We start from the raw sequence: 14,697 nt of genomic DNA, 5'->3' as shown, positions 1-14,697 counted from the left end.
TTTATCGGCAAGTTGCCTCTTTAATTGATTTATTTCTTCTTGGTCCCTCTATGCGATCCTGGTGTGGATCCTCTGTGGGAATGTGGTCTGTAGGAATCTGGTCTGCTGTGTGAATCCGGTTTTCTGTGTAAAAACAAGAAACGTAATGTAAATAATAAATGTTTTTTTTCCCCTTCAATGCATACAGCTCCCACTATTGGACAACACTTCACAAGCATCCTCCCTATCAAACTCCAGTGACTTCCCAGCATTCCCTTTGACACCACAGCCAGGCTCTTTCTGTACTGTCCTTAATAAAGTGCAAATGGAAAGGTTCAGTACCATAGTAGTCTCAAAGGCTGAGGCAGAGGCACTTGAGAAAAACACCAGACAGCAGAGTAGCAACAACATCTGGCATCATGTCCGGCTCTATTAGCCTAACCTCATCGTCCTTCAAAGAATATTCTCTAGAAGAGCTGACTTTGAACAACTTGCCATCATCATGCAGAGGAAGAAGAAGAGCATCATGACAAAAGCCATGAAGAGAGGCCTGGAGCTTGAGCCAGCCGCTGCAGCCCAGTATGTGGTCATCACTGGTAATGATGTGCAAGTGTGTGGGTTTGTCATCAACCCTAATGCCCCCTATTTGGGTACATCCCCTGACAGAAGGGTTCAGAGTGGTAAGAGTGAGACCTATGGACTACTCGAAATTAAATGTCCAATGAAAATCAGCTACACCGATTGCCAGTACCTTAAAAAGGGTAGCGATGACACCTACAGGCTCAATCGTACTCACGAATATTACTTCCAAATCATGGGACAATTGGGGATAACTGGGATGCCATGGTGTGACCTTTTTGTGTCATGTGAAAGTGACTATCACCTGGGCTAATTTGTTTTGATCCCGAGATGTGGAGGAAAATAAAAGATAAACTTGACTGGTACTTTTTGAGCACTTTCTCCCTACAATGTGCAATGACAGTCCACAACCGTCCACATGAACTGTAGCCTACCTGTTTCAATGACCATGGACAACTCCTCTGATGTGGTGTCCTGCACTGATGAGCCTGATACTGTGGAGATGCCTCTGTAAATAGATAGATACATACAAATAAATACATATGTAAAATCGATTAAAGTGTTTGATATTGTTCTGATACTGTGTTGTGGCTGTAATATTTTTCTGTGATTGAATTATTTAATTATACCTCTTACCTCTTAGTTGGCAGTCTTCGACTTTTGACTGCACTTCCTCCACCAGGAATAGCAGGGACTGGATTTGGGGATTCGGGACTTGGTTCTCCATTAACAAAATGCTGAAATAGTGATGTAAAATATTGTTGGACTGTGGCAACACGCTGGCGGTAGTCACCTTAAAAACTACCACAGCGTATCTGTAACATTAACGTTAGGTGTTTGTATCTTTAATAACGAAGTTAGCTAACATCCAGCCGCTAGTCAAAGAAAACAATCCTGATTTACGTGATAGCTAAGCTATCCCTAAACTTGCTTGCTTGGCTTTGCTTAGCACATTGATTCTTCAATAATTAGGGTAGAGAACCGAAATCATAACCTAACACAGCATAAAATTGTCTAACTAGTATATCATATAACTTCACAGTAACGTTAAAAGCAACATTTACCTTAGAACACACAAAAGTGTGCTTGTTGATCCTCGAGGGGTTTAGCTGACTGTGAGGACGTCCACACAGTTTAATCCAAAGACGACACTTGTCAGGATTTGACTTCGGTTTTGGGAAGGGGAAAAAACGGACACCCCCCTCCAACCTTTCTGGGAAACGCGTAACTGTATTACAAATGCCCCAGGCACAACGTTTAACCATATTTTGATCAAACTACCTGCGAGACCGAAAATATGAGAGCCCTGCGTTAAAGTCAATGGAGCGATGTGAAAAAGTGTCGGACCTCTATGGGAGCTCGTTGTTGGCTGCGCTGTGATTGGTCAATCTACATTCTAGGGTGTGGCTTAGCCAAAGGTGAATTGTTTCAGTGGTTCATCAACTCGTAACAAGGTGAGCGGCACTTCTGAATTCGCTTCGCGACCCTCTATCGGCTATAACCGCACTATGCAAGTTTGCCAGATCGGGTAGCGGATCTGTAGTTCGATGGAATGAGACATAAGAAACTACAAATTTGACTTGCTTCTGATGTCGCAATACATACTTTCATAAAATCATGCAACATACTCTGCCTTGTCTGTGGACATCGTTGTTTCCAAAGCAGGTGCTGGATGAACAAATAGCGTGCGTGCCACAGAGGAAAAGTGCTTTGGTGTTGCTACAACTGAACTGAACTAAAAAACTGTTTTATCAGAACATCTGGGTTGCAGGGGTACCCCAGCCCAGCAATGCTGTCCAATATGCCCAGAGGACCAGGAGCATATGCTGGCCGCAGTCCCACTGGCAGCTGAACAGGATTGGCAGCCGCATGGTCAGTGTGTGGCTAAATCACGCCATTAATCTGTCACTCTGAGGATGGAGTGGTGTGGTCTGGGCCTTCTTAACACCCAGCCACCAGACTTCATCGAACACTACAGCCTTGACGTTCCACCCCACGGGTGCCTTGCAGATCCTCAGGCACACCTACTGACAGAACATTGTGCTGACAAAGTGATCAGTTGTGGTACCAGCATCTTGGTCCCAGACTGCATATCTTGGGCAGTATTAATGTTTCACTTAATTTTGACTGGGGAAGCTACCCACTGCTCTTGCAGACTGAAGATGGCTGCTTATTGCTCTGGACATGTGAAGAAGGCTGTTCAGGCCTCTTAGTAGCTGCTTACAGGTGCAGTTGTACTTATATTGCTTAACTATGCTGGTGGCAAGTCTCCAGCCACCAAAGCAGCTGTCCCTCGGGTCCTCTGCAACCAGGTGAGTGTGTAGATCAGTGTGTAGCAGTCAATGCTATGCCATGGTCCACCACCATCACCATTAGAGATGCAGTAGTTTCATTCAGGGCGGGTGAGTGAATAGTGTAAGTATGCCATCACCCACCTGCATGCTCTCCCTGCTGAGAAAACGCTGCCCTGATGCCTATAGACCCTTTCAACAATAAAAACAAAAACAATGCTTGAACGTTCTATTTGGGGCCCAATCTACTTCCTCTGCATTAAGATAACATATGGAATGTTAAAAAGGAAGTCTTGCCAACTATGATGCTGATAATGGAACTCTCTTGAAAGGGTCCATATCATATCGCTGGCATTAGTGTGGAGGATGAATGTCAGCAGAGGATAAGGAAACACCTGCGCAGGAGCCTCAGCCAGTGAAGCCTGGAGCTGGTCGAACTCAGGGGTGTAGTCTTCTCCCCACTGCAATGGCTGTCCTTTCTGTATTAGTCTATGCAGAAAGTTGGCTATCATGAAAGAAATGTTAATATGAAGCCAATAAATCCAGCAATCTTCTGTTCTAACCATACTGAGACCATTCTTTAGATTTATTTGATTTTTTACACACTTCTTCATTCACACTGTGAATGGGAATCAGGTATATTTTATTATGATGGATTGTTAAAGATTAACACTCCTCTGACCTGCGCCCTGCCTTGCTGGTGTAATTTTCATCATTACGGTGGCTTGCACCCTTCCCCTCTAGACATGGTACATGTGGATTTGTTTACAAACCGACAAAGATAATCTCCGAAGAGCCATGTTAACTGACACGGTAATATTACATGATTTCAGGCTATTGCACAATTGCAGTAGCCTGGGTGTTCCCCGATTTGCGATTTGATTCACGCTGCTAAGGCAACCTGGAGACCATGGAGCAAATTTTCGCCTGAGATAGGGAACCAATCACAGAACAGGGGGGAAAGCAAGACGATGATGAGCTATGCACAGACGCATTTGATAGACATCCGTGGCACTCAATAAACGGATCTGGGCATTTTTTTCAAATACGAGAAAATGAACGTTTGGTTCCCAGACCACGTCTCATTGAGAAGTGGTGGCGCTAGCCAGGCTACAATTGCAGTAAAACAATTTGTGTTTTCACCGTCAGGGAGAGCGAAGGCTGTTTCTCCGTAGACGGGTAGGGTACGGCTGGGAAGGCTCGCCATTCTCCCTATTACTTACAGGTATAAAGGTATAAAACTTATGAAGTAAAATTATGATGTAAAAAACATGCATATGTGTTTAATCAGTTTATATACCTACAAGTCACCCCTTTCACCAGGATTCCTGTGGTCAGTGTGTGTGCCAGGTATGCCTGCCATTACCACCTACCAGTCCTGCGGGAAACAGTTTATAAATCCAACACCAGTGGATAATTGTACTTGCCCAGAGCTGTCTCTTGAGAACAGTATTCTTATAAATGCCCAACAGTGGTCTGGAGAAATCCAGTTAAAAAAAAAAAAACAGAAATATGTGTCAGCCAACAAAATGAAAAAGGCAGGAGTTCTCATTAAATTCCAATTTGCTGTCTTTTCCATCAAAGGAGACTGGGTGGGCGGCATTCAAAGACTAGTGTTAAATATGACATCAATAAGCACAAAATGCCTTTTTCAGCACCCTGAGACCAGTATTGATTTTGAAGATAAACTCCTTTTCATATTTGTTAATGATGTCTTCAGACAGATACCAAATCAAAATAGTTTTGAGAATAAAAGAGAGGGAAAGGGTCTATGGCCTACTGATGACCACAACTGTCAAATTAATCACTACACAGTACTTGAGCAGTGCAATATGTAAGTCTTTAAAAATCCTATGAACTTTTAAGTCTTTCCACATTATCAACAATGCCAGCCAACAACTCTCATACCAATAAGGCATAAATTGCATTTAGATGTGCAGATGTTTGAAAGAAAATTGAGGAGGAAAGTAATATTTCACAGTTGGTTTTCCACTCAGCCATAATTCTCTTCAAAAGACCACACTCTTTCACTATAAAAGAGAATGGGCCTTCACCTCCAAATTGTTCTCAGCTGTTAGCATAATAGCCTACATAATTTAAGAAAATAATGTTTTAGAGCCAAAAACTTGCTGTTTTGCTTGTCAGTGTCGAACTAGAAGTTAGACTGCTCACAGAAGCAAAGTTAAACTTCCTGGTAAAATGGATAATATGACAAGGACAAGATCAGTCTCCGTTTCGCAGGCTTTTTTTTTTTTTTAATAATTTGATTTATTTAGATCTCTGCTTATATGCTGGTAAAATACTTGACTTTACATTTTTTGATTAAGGTTTGGTACTGAATTATGCTTCAAGCTAACTTTTTAGATTGCAGATCAAGTTAGCTTATAGGAAGACCAAGTTACGGGCAGCAGACTTGCCACAACATTTACAAACATTTACTGTCTTATCTATTGTCAGCTAGCGTCAGCAAAACATATTAGCCTAATGGCCCTATTTTTGACCTGGCACATGGCAAAAACGGGTTATTTTCTTGGCGCAACTGTTAAATTCTTATTTTGCACGTCTCTTTTTTTGAGCAACGAGTCAAGGGGTGTGGCAGCTAACGACCTGAGGAGGGATCTAGCGCATTGTCTAAAAATTGCTATCATACACTACCTAAAACGCATTACGCCACTGACCAAGAGAAACCTGGAGGGTATTCCAGAAACGAGGTTTAACAAACACTGAGACAAAACTTAACCTCGGGGTTGTCTGAACCTGTGGCGACTAAACCCGAGCTGTCGGTTCCTAAACGCCGGTTACCAGTTAGTTCAATCAACCCCGTGTTAGTTAACCTAGAGTTGTGGGCATTCATGGCGAATGGAGACATCATATTGAGAGTCGAAACCATGGCCCCTATTTTCCACCCTGGCGCATGGCGGAAAATGGGTTATTTTCCCAGTTATTATCAACAGTGATATGGGCAGGTGCACAATACAATTTATAATTAATAAAGATATTACGAAATACATCTCACAATGAGTAGTTATTCACCATCATTTACAAATTGGTAATGACGGAGAGGCCAATATGTAGCACAGCTGAAGACGCACTGTCACTAGATGTAAGCAACTCCTCTGCAGGATAAACATGTTTTTTTCAGTCATTCGAACATTATGGGGTAAGTGTTGCTTTTTACAAGGCTATGTTTCGGATGGCAACCCATTGTCAGTTAATAGTGAAAGTAATTAACTGTGTATTTACTGTTTTGTCGTTGACTGACACCACGGTGAAGTTAGTTTCACTTTGCCTATGAATTCAGGCTAATAGATGAGTGCAAATGCATGTAAACTATGCTAGGTTTTAGTAAAGCGTGGTTTAGTAGAATACCTGTTCCATACAGTCTTGCGTGCAAGCAGATTCCTTCAAATGCACCACTGAAAATACCGATGGGCTGTTTAAAATTGCGCTGCGTGCTGTTAAAGGGAATGACAGATGTCATTCTCATTGGCATTAAGATCAATTTCCAAAAGATGATTTTTTATTCCTCTTTTTAGTCAACTTTAGCATGGGTGTCTTAATTTATACAGCACAATAAAATGGTGACCTTTAAATTTTGCCGTCGAAGGCAGCGAGTTGAAAAATTTGGGTCCACCTAAATTTTGTGCTGGTGCACCTAAATAAAAAAAAGTTAGCCGCACCAGTGCAACCAATGCAAAAAATTAGTCTGGAGCACATCTCCATCTTGAGTGAACACATCTGATTGTCATGACAAACCCAGTGGCTGCGTCACACATTGTTAGGCACCCACGAGAACTGGTGTCTGCACAGAGCCAGCGTGATGTAGACCAGCGGTCCCCAACCCCCAGGCCGACATTCCTAACCGGGCCGTTGACATGACATGACATGAGTTTAAAAAAAAAAAAAATGCATGCAAACTAAACTCAATTTAATTCGCAATAATGTCACGTTTTTACATGGCATAGGCCTATATGCAGTTGTTTGATTGCATGCATGTTTGCATTTTGCAAGGTCTATTTTCTTACGTCTGTCTGTCCCGCCTTCAACACTTTACATATTGCCTTCAGCGCTGCGCAGCCTCAAGTCAGCTCACTTCACTTGATCAGTTCTTGGCGAACGGTAGTGTCCCACGAAGTTAGCTAAACTGCTAGAATGAGCAACAAAAAACAAGCATCTTTAGCAGGTCACTGGCCAGAGTATTTGAGTTGCGAGAGCCGCTACAGAGATTTCTTATAGAAGAAAAGTCACCGTTAGCTGCACATTTTAGTGATGAGGACTGGGTGTTAAAACTCGCTTACCTGTGTGACATATTCGGGTTGCTTAATGACCTCAACCTGTCACTCCAGGGGAGAATGACGACTGTCTTTAAACTGGCAGATAAAGTCGCTGCATTTAAAGCCAAGCTTGATTTGTGGGGACGATGAGTGGACCAGATATGTTCCAAACAGTATTGGGGGTTTTGGGAGAGACTGAGGCAGGGCCCTTTTGGGAGAGACTGAGGCAGGGCCCCAAAGATCCACGGCAAACCAATGAGTGGGTCCGCAACCCATTTGTCAATATCCCGAATAGTCCTAACTTGTCAGCGCAGGAGGAAGAGCAGTTGATCGAAATTGCAAATGATGGTCTTAAGAGTGTGTATGAGGAAACCTCTCTGGTAGGTTTTTGGATCAAAACCAAAGCAGAATATCCCGAGATAGCCGTAAAAGCGCTGAAAACGTTGCTACCATTTCCCACCACGTATCTATGTGAGGCCGGGTTTTCGGCAATGACTGCAACTAAAACCAAATCGCGCAATCGACTGGACATTTCAAACACACTGAGGGTTTCACTGTCTTCCATCACCCCCAGATGAAACCATTCGCCAATCCCGTTCGCCAATTCCAAAAATAATTCCATGGAAATGCATGAATTCCAGTTGCTGCTACTGGAAGAAACTGGAATCCATGCATTTCCACTGAATTATTTTGGAATCTGATCCTCGCCGCCGGGCAAACTATCGTGACTAAATTCAAGATGACTGCAAACGCTAAACCGTGGTGAAGATACTGTCTGTATAAATCGTCTTTTAAGTAAACTACCAGTGCTTTTTTTCAAAGTTCTCAATGTCTCGTTTTTAAATGTCAGGGCCCTCGAAGTCTACCAATGAAGTGTGGAGATACATTGAGCCTCGTAAATGGTGTAAAACAGTGATTTATTTGCATGGCTAGCCCGATGCCGAAGCACCACCATTGAAAAAGCTGTTGGTAGCATCGGTTAACTAGTTAACAGCCAGATTTTGGAGTGCAAGGGAAAAGCCGAGATGGGCTATGAGACATACGTTCACACTCGATATCATGTTTCGACACACTTTAGGTCAATATCACACCGGAATTCTCCTTTAAGAGTTCGTTACCTTCACTGTTCATACATAACTGGAGCTAGTTCTTTTCAAGTAGCCTAATGCATGCACAACACATATGGAACATGGAACCCCCGAACCGGTCCATGATACATAAAAGGTTGGGGACCCCTGATGTAGACCACACGCAGACATGAGCAGTATTTCAATTATATATTTAAAATACGTATTTAATTACTTTAGCGTATTTTGTAATTTGTGTTTTGCAGGATTGGAAAAACTCAAATGTAGTTTGTAACAAAATACTTTTAGGGATTGCATTTGAGTTTTTCAACTACTTAAATACTTCTCAAATAAGCCAAAATGTCATCACTCAATTAAATACTACCCGCTATAACCATGACAATAGGCAATGCTTATCATGAAGCCAAAGGCCAGAATCTTGGTGCATCTGGTTTTAAGAATAGGCTGGGTGCCTGGAGATATCCTTTGGGCAATTCCCTATATTCAACTGTAAAGTTAACCTAAACATTTCATTACCTTTTTGGAAGAAAAGCATGAAATGTTTACCCATTTTCCATTTTTCTTACTGTGTTATGCCACATTGTAACCAACTTAAAAGTGTTAGATCCAACTTTCTTCTATTGCGATCCCCTCTGAACATGTTAGAAGTTGAAAAAAATGAAAAGAAAAGTCAATTGTGGGAGCCAAAATGGTCAACTTTATCACCCTTCTGTAAGGACAACATGGTGTGTAAACCGAATTTGTTTGTTTATGTCAATTTTGTCACCCTGTAGACAACTTAAAGCCCCTTAGAACCCCTTACCAATGCATTACACACGACTTGAGTTTCCAATGATTCAGGAAGACATTCAGTTTCAATGGAATTCAGGAAGTCATTCATTTTCAATGGAAAGTTGAAAGTCTTCTCTCAGTAATGAGCTATAACGCTGTTCAGCAAAATCCGTCAGCAACCAATCGGCGAATAAAGACAACTTGAGCGTCTTGGAATCAAGCAAAAAATTGAAAGACCCAGTCAACTTTATAGTAATGAGCTATAGGACACTTGCGGTTCACTTCCCCGTTCAACAGGACCAGACAACATCCCAGGTCCGCTCAATCGAATAGAATAAAGTATTCAAAGGTCTTATCTCATCATCATGTTTTTTTTCATTAATCCTTTTGCAGTGGTGACACTTAGTATTGATGAATGCCCTGTGACTTCAGTCCTGCTGCGACTTCTCCTGTCAGTTTTGAGCACAGGGGGTAAAACAAATGCTGTCACCCTCGTCTGTTTCATGCTGTTCTGAACGTCAGCAAGACCAAAGAGTTTGGTGGGGAAGGTGCTGTGGTGGGGAGGAGCGCACCAAACTGGATTTTGCCTTTAGTCATGAATATTAATGACAAGCTAATGAATTCACCTCTGCCATCATGGCTAACAGAGGCACTATGATGCTTCCTCCAGCTGTCGTCCTCATACAACGATTCTGCCATAGTGAACACAGCTGGAAGGATATGCTTCACTCCCTCCTGAAGGATATTCAACTTTACAAAAGTGCTAAAACCTGGCTAAATCTGTTTGATCTACTGCCCTTCTGGGAAGAGTCAAAAGTGTTGACTCACAAAGCTTCATGAGCTGTAAGGATGCTGAACTCTCCCTTGGTTTAATAACATCCTGGACATTGGACCCCACAATTGCCTGTCTTTGCACACTTGAAACTGCACACTTGTCTTTACAACTTGGTGTGTTTACAACTTCATGTTTTTGATCCAATCGTCATCTTGCTTTCAACGCTGGTTTAATAGAACACTTTGTTGCTTTCAAGTAATAAACAGTTTTAAAAATGAAGACCTATTTCTTTACACAGTCAAAAGTCTTTGCAATCTTCCTAGTAGATATTTTTACTTCACAACACAGGTAAGCACCCTAAATGCAGTTCAGCCACTGACCTAGCCTGCTAATGCTATCGGAATAGATAGTTATGGTTTGAATTCCATGATACTATCATTGAATATATATATATATATAGATCTAAATGCAAACACACCTACCTAGCTATATTTTGCTGGAATTTCACCAGAATGCCTACAGAAGCAGAGAATGTGTGCTGCAAGACTTCTTAATGAGAACTATGGCTTTGATAGCCTGACATTGGCAGAGGTTAGCCTACTCAAATTGTTTTCTATCACATTATGACAGAAAAAGTAGCCTATAGGAATCTTAGTATTTGGGGACTAAATATTTGGAGTATTTGGACATACTATACGTACTATAAGTCTACTATAGAAAAACTATAGCAGTTACAGGATATTAGTAGTATTAGTTATTAGTAGTACTACTACAGTATGTCCCAATTATTCCTATAATAATTATTCCTATAAGATTACTATAATATTTTGTCCCAAATACTATAAGATTCTTATACTACTTTTTCGTAAGGGGATTGCTCACGTTTCAAAATGGGCAACACCAGTACCCCTGTTGTCTGTATGACCCTGTACCCAGGATTAGAACCAGTCTGCCTTAGCATAATGTACTCCCTTCAAAATGCACTAAACATTCAACTATGACGACTATGGCCCTCTGTGAGACAGAAGATATGAAAGGTAAGATAAACCTTTAGCTTAAAAGGGACAAAAACTGATGAAACTCCTAAAACAAATATACAAAACAGGTCAATTTTCAATAAATAACTTTATTATATTTACATACAGCAGTGGTCCGCAAGCTATCTCAAGTGTTCCACAAGTAGATGTGGTAAAATATAATAGATGAGTTGTTTGCAATATTGAACTTGTATGTAAATCCAAACAGTTGTAACCTATGCCAGTTTAAATCATATGAATCCTCTGGTTATGGAAAATGATGGTGGGTAGTTTGTTACAGTTGATTCCACTGTTGCAAAGCCTGCTTGTCAGTTAAATCATTGTTTACATTGATATGGGATGGTGATTACATTTTTTAGATCTACTTCATAGGTGCCCCAATGTACAGAATTTATAGCCCCCTGCCAGCCAATCAAAAATAGTATTTCTTGTCTCTTGGGGATACATTTTCAATAATATGCCTTGTTAGTATACCATAATAATTGTGTGGGTATTTTTGTATTTCCAAATTACTAATTACTTGTATTTTAATTAAATACATTTTCACATTAGTATTTTGTATTTTATTTTGTTACATTTCATGAGCCAGTATTTGTAATTTGTAACAAAATAGTTTTTGATGTATTTGTGCCCACCTCTGACCACACGCAGGAAACCAGACAGACAAGGACGGGGCATCAAAACAGCTAAGGCAATAATTCTCTAAACATGACTTAAACATACATGCCAAAGTTAATAAATGGAGACAACCTGAAAAGAGTGATGCAAACAAAAAGAGGGTAATGGCCAAAAGACAGTCAACAGTGAAAAAGCACCTGGAATTAAACCATAGCAGCCATAAATTCAATAACCATAGCAACCAAAGCCCTCTGGAGCATTACGTAAAAGCTAACAAGGTGGAGAGACATGAAACCGCACTACCCACAGGGAAATAGATCACAGCAGAAAGAGAGGTTGGCCTGGACCTGATCCACATCACGCATGGAAAAAAAAAAAAACTTTGACGCAGCTGTGGAGCTAAACCAATAGATTCAAAATCAGCGATTCCCTCTCCACCACAACAATTTGCAGGCATTCAACTGTCACTCATGTGGCTGTGGAGGGCCTTCTGTTTTAAGTTGATGCAGAGAACTTCCCTGCCCTTTTTTCTCACAAAATGGCCATTGCAGAGAAAGTTTCAGGACATGAGAAAATTATGCCTCATGAAGTGGGGGGAGGAAATGACTTGCATTGACATGTTGCACAACAGAACCTCCCATGACAAAAAGGAAAATACAGTTCCCAGTTGCCTTTGGCTATAAGACACATAAAGGACCTATTAGTGAAATATGTTTTACTCCTAATAGTCTAGAGACTATAATGTTCTGAATATAAACATACCGTATGTTATATGAAAACCAGTCCTATGTATGTGTTTTTGTTATTGGAAGCCTAGTGAGAGTGGCCTACATGGCTTTTTGGGTTGGATAGGACCCTGCCATTTGTTCTTCCAAGAAAATACCATGATCTCACAAGTGCTATTCCAATTGATGACAGAAAGGGTGATGACTCTGGCATGCATTAAATGCCTGTCATGCAACACGTGGAATGGCCAGGTTTGATGTTTACCTTAAGTGATGCCACCTGTGCCTGACTCAACCATAACCTGTTGGTGGATAAGAGCAGTCAAGGTAGATTCTGAACAAAAATCTGTGCACAGCATTTGAGTGCAGAAAATTAACTTAAAACTTGGGGGAACTGTAAACATTTTGTTTATATATTCAAGAGATATTTTCAAGAGAGAGTATAAAGGATTTGGGGTATGTCTGTCAGTCAGCTTGCATCATGCTTTTGTGAATATAACCTTTTAATTAATTACTGTAAATCAGAAAGAAATGTCTCTATTCAATAAAATGGAACGTGCTAAGCCTCCTTTCGGCTGTTTTAGTGAATGCTCTTGCACCCTAGCCAATAACAGCCTGAAACACTGAAACATGGCCATTGCTTCAATGCCAGCTTATAAATATTCCAAGTGATTCTGATAAAGCGAGTAAAAGTGCCATCACCTCATCAATAAAACAGAAGGGTCTAGTCTAGTGTCCAGCATTCAGTCATATTAGTTCACCTTGATTTACCTTGTAATGAAAAAACCTCCTAAACCCTACGGTTTTCGAGATATTCACAGAAAATTGTGTCCGCCCTACCCTCCTTTCGGGTGGTCCAGTCCAGCGGGGGGACTACAGATCAAAACGAAAAATATGGTTCCATGCTATCCTTGTGGGGCCATATGCCCACCAAGTTTTGTGCACCCTGGTCTTTCAGTTTCCTGGGAATCCTTGACGGAAATTTGGCCATGCGAAAAAGAAAAAAAAAATCTGACTAAACCTTCGCTGCGCGGCGGTCATAAATCAAATCATGATTTAAGATATGGGATGAGTGAATATTTAATTGTACATAAATTATGACGGAGGACATAAGACTCAACTCTGACTTAATCATGCTGCACGTTACATTGTGTGGTTAATTTCAAAACCATATCCATCTTTAGAATGAAGGTCAGAGCAGTGAGGGGACAGGAAGGGTTCACATAGAAATATCCCCTTCCACAAATTGTTTCAGCCCATACTCATTTGACCCAATGGGATGTATGGAAGGATGTACAATCTAGCCTGGACAATGTGAAATTCAAGGTCATTACTGATGTTTAGGAATGGTTCTTGAATGAGTTAGTATTTTAAGTGTTCTTCAGATGTTTTTAGAAGTAGTTTTGCGGGTTGTGATGTAGCCAGAATCTTTTTACTGCCTGAGCTAGTTCTTTTTTTTTTTTTTTATCAAAACCTATAACTCTTTTCCAGTGGCAGATGCTTTCAATCACATTCTTATTCTCTGTTGTCAAGATGATGTAAACAAACATTTTTAGGCCAGCTATTTTATTTTTTTCAGTTTATCATGCAGACTATTGGCATCTCAGGTCAGGATAAAAAAACGTTCATTCCAGTTTAGCTGACTATTCATAAAATGGATTTTTTAAATTATAATTTTAACTCCTAACTAACAAGCATGTGAGTGTGATAGCACTGGATGATTTGGGCATTGTTAAAAATAGGTTGGTTTCACTGTTGACATTAAGCGGTGCCAAGAGGAATATGTCCATTTCCACATAAACATGACCCCTGATAGCCTGGCAGAGTAGACTGCAGATGACGTTGGGGGCAGTTGAGGTGATTTACACTGCTGTTTTGTGAAGGGTTTACTTGAAGGCCAATGTCATGGATCGTTACGGAAGATGTTTTTATGTTTATGTCTTGACATTTTTTCCGGAGCCGAGTAAGAGTGGTGACAGAAGCTACAGCAGTTTTTGTGTGGAGGGTGAAAGAGTTTCCACTGTTTGCCAAATATTCTTGAATATATCACAGACAATGAGCTCAGCTTTTTAGTTTACGTCATCAGTGGTTTTTCACAAAAATGTATTTGTTTCAGGGCATGCCCTCTTTATTCCCTCACTTTCTTTCTGTATCTGTTTAAATGCGTTATGACCATTTAACATTTTTAATTTGTACTCATTATAAGCACCAGACATCAATTTATGAACATGAACATTTATTCATTTTAGTTCAATTAAATTTGACCAAGACATTACCACCTCTTAATGTATTTCAAATACATTAAAATACATTTTAGAAATATTTTAAAAAACAACTTTCACAGAACAGTGTCACTGTTTCTAATTAAGTGACTTTGATTTCTATAACACACCCTGACTTTACCCCTCCTGTGCCCTATGCTCTGTTCTGTTTATTTAATTGACTGCTGTGTTGTAGTGTGTGTCTATCTTGGTCTCTGTATTGATGGAACTTTTATTTTGCTGCCAGTCTTGGCCATGACTCCCTGACAGAAGACATATTGTATCTCAATGGGACCTTC

The 14,697-nt window shown here is 40.6% G+C and overlaps 1 long non-coding RNA gene across 1 annotated transcript; it reads right to left on the bottom strand.

The window, feature by feature from the left end:
• Window positions 1-226: 226 nt before the first annotated feature.
• On the bottom strand, window positions 227-1,343 carry LOC125303124. The gene is made up of 3 exons (XR_007195020.1): window positions 1,195-1,343; window positions 993-1,066; window positions 227-289 (listed from the first exon to the last, which is right to left on the bottom strand). It is a non-coding gene; the product is annotated as an uncharacterized LOC125303124 (long non-coding RNA).
• Window positions 1,344-14,697: the final 13,354 nt, after the last annotated feature.

This window comes from Alosa alosa, chromosome 11 (assembly GCF_017589495.1).
Source record: "Alosa alosa isolate M-15738 ecotype Scorff River chromosome 11, AALO_Geno_1.1, whole genome shotgun sequence".
Lineage (NCBI taxonomy): Eukaryota > Metazoa > Chordata > Actinopteri > Clupeiformes > Clupeidae > Alosa > Alosa alosa.
Note: the sequence above shows the minus strand (reverse complement) of the source record. Positions and strands in the feature narration are given on the sequence as shown.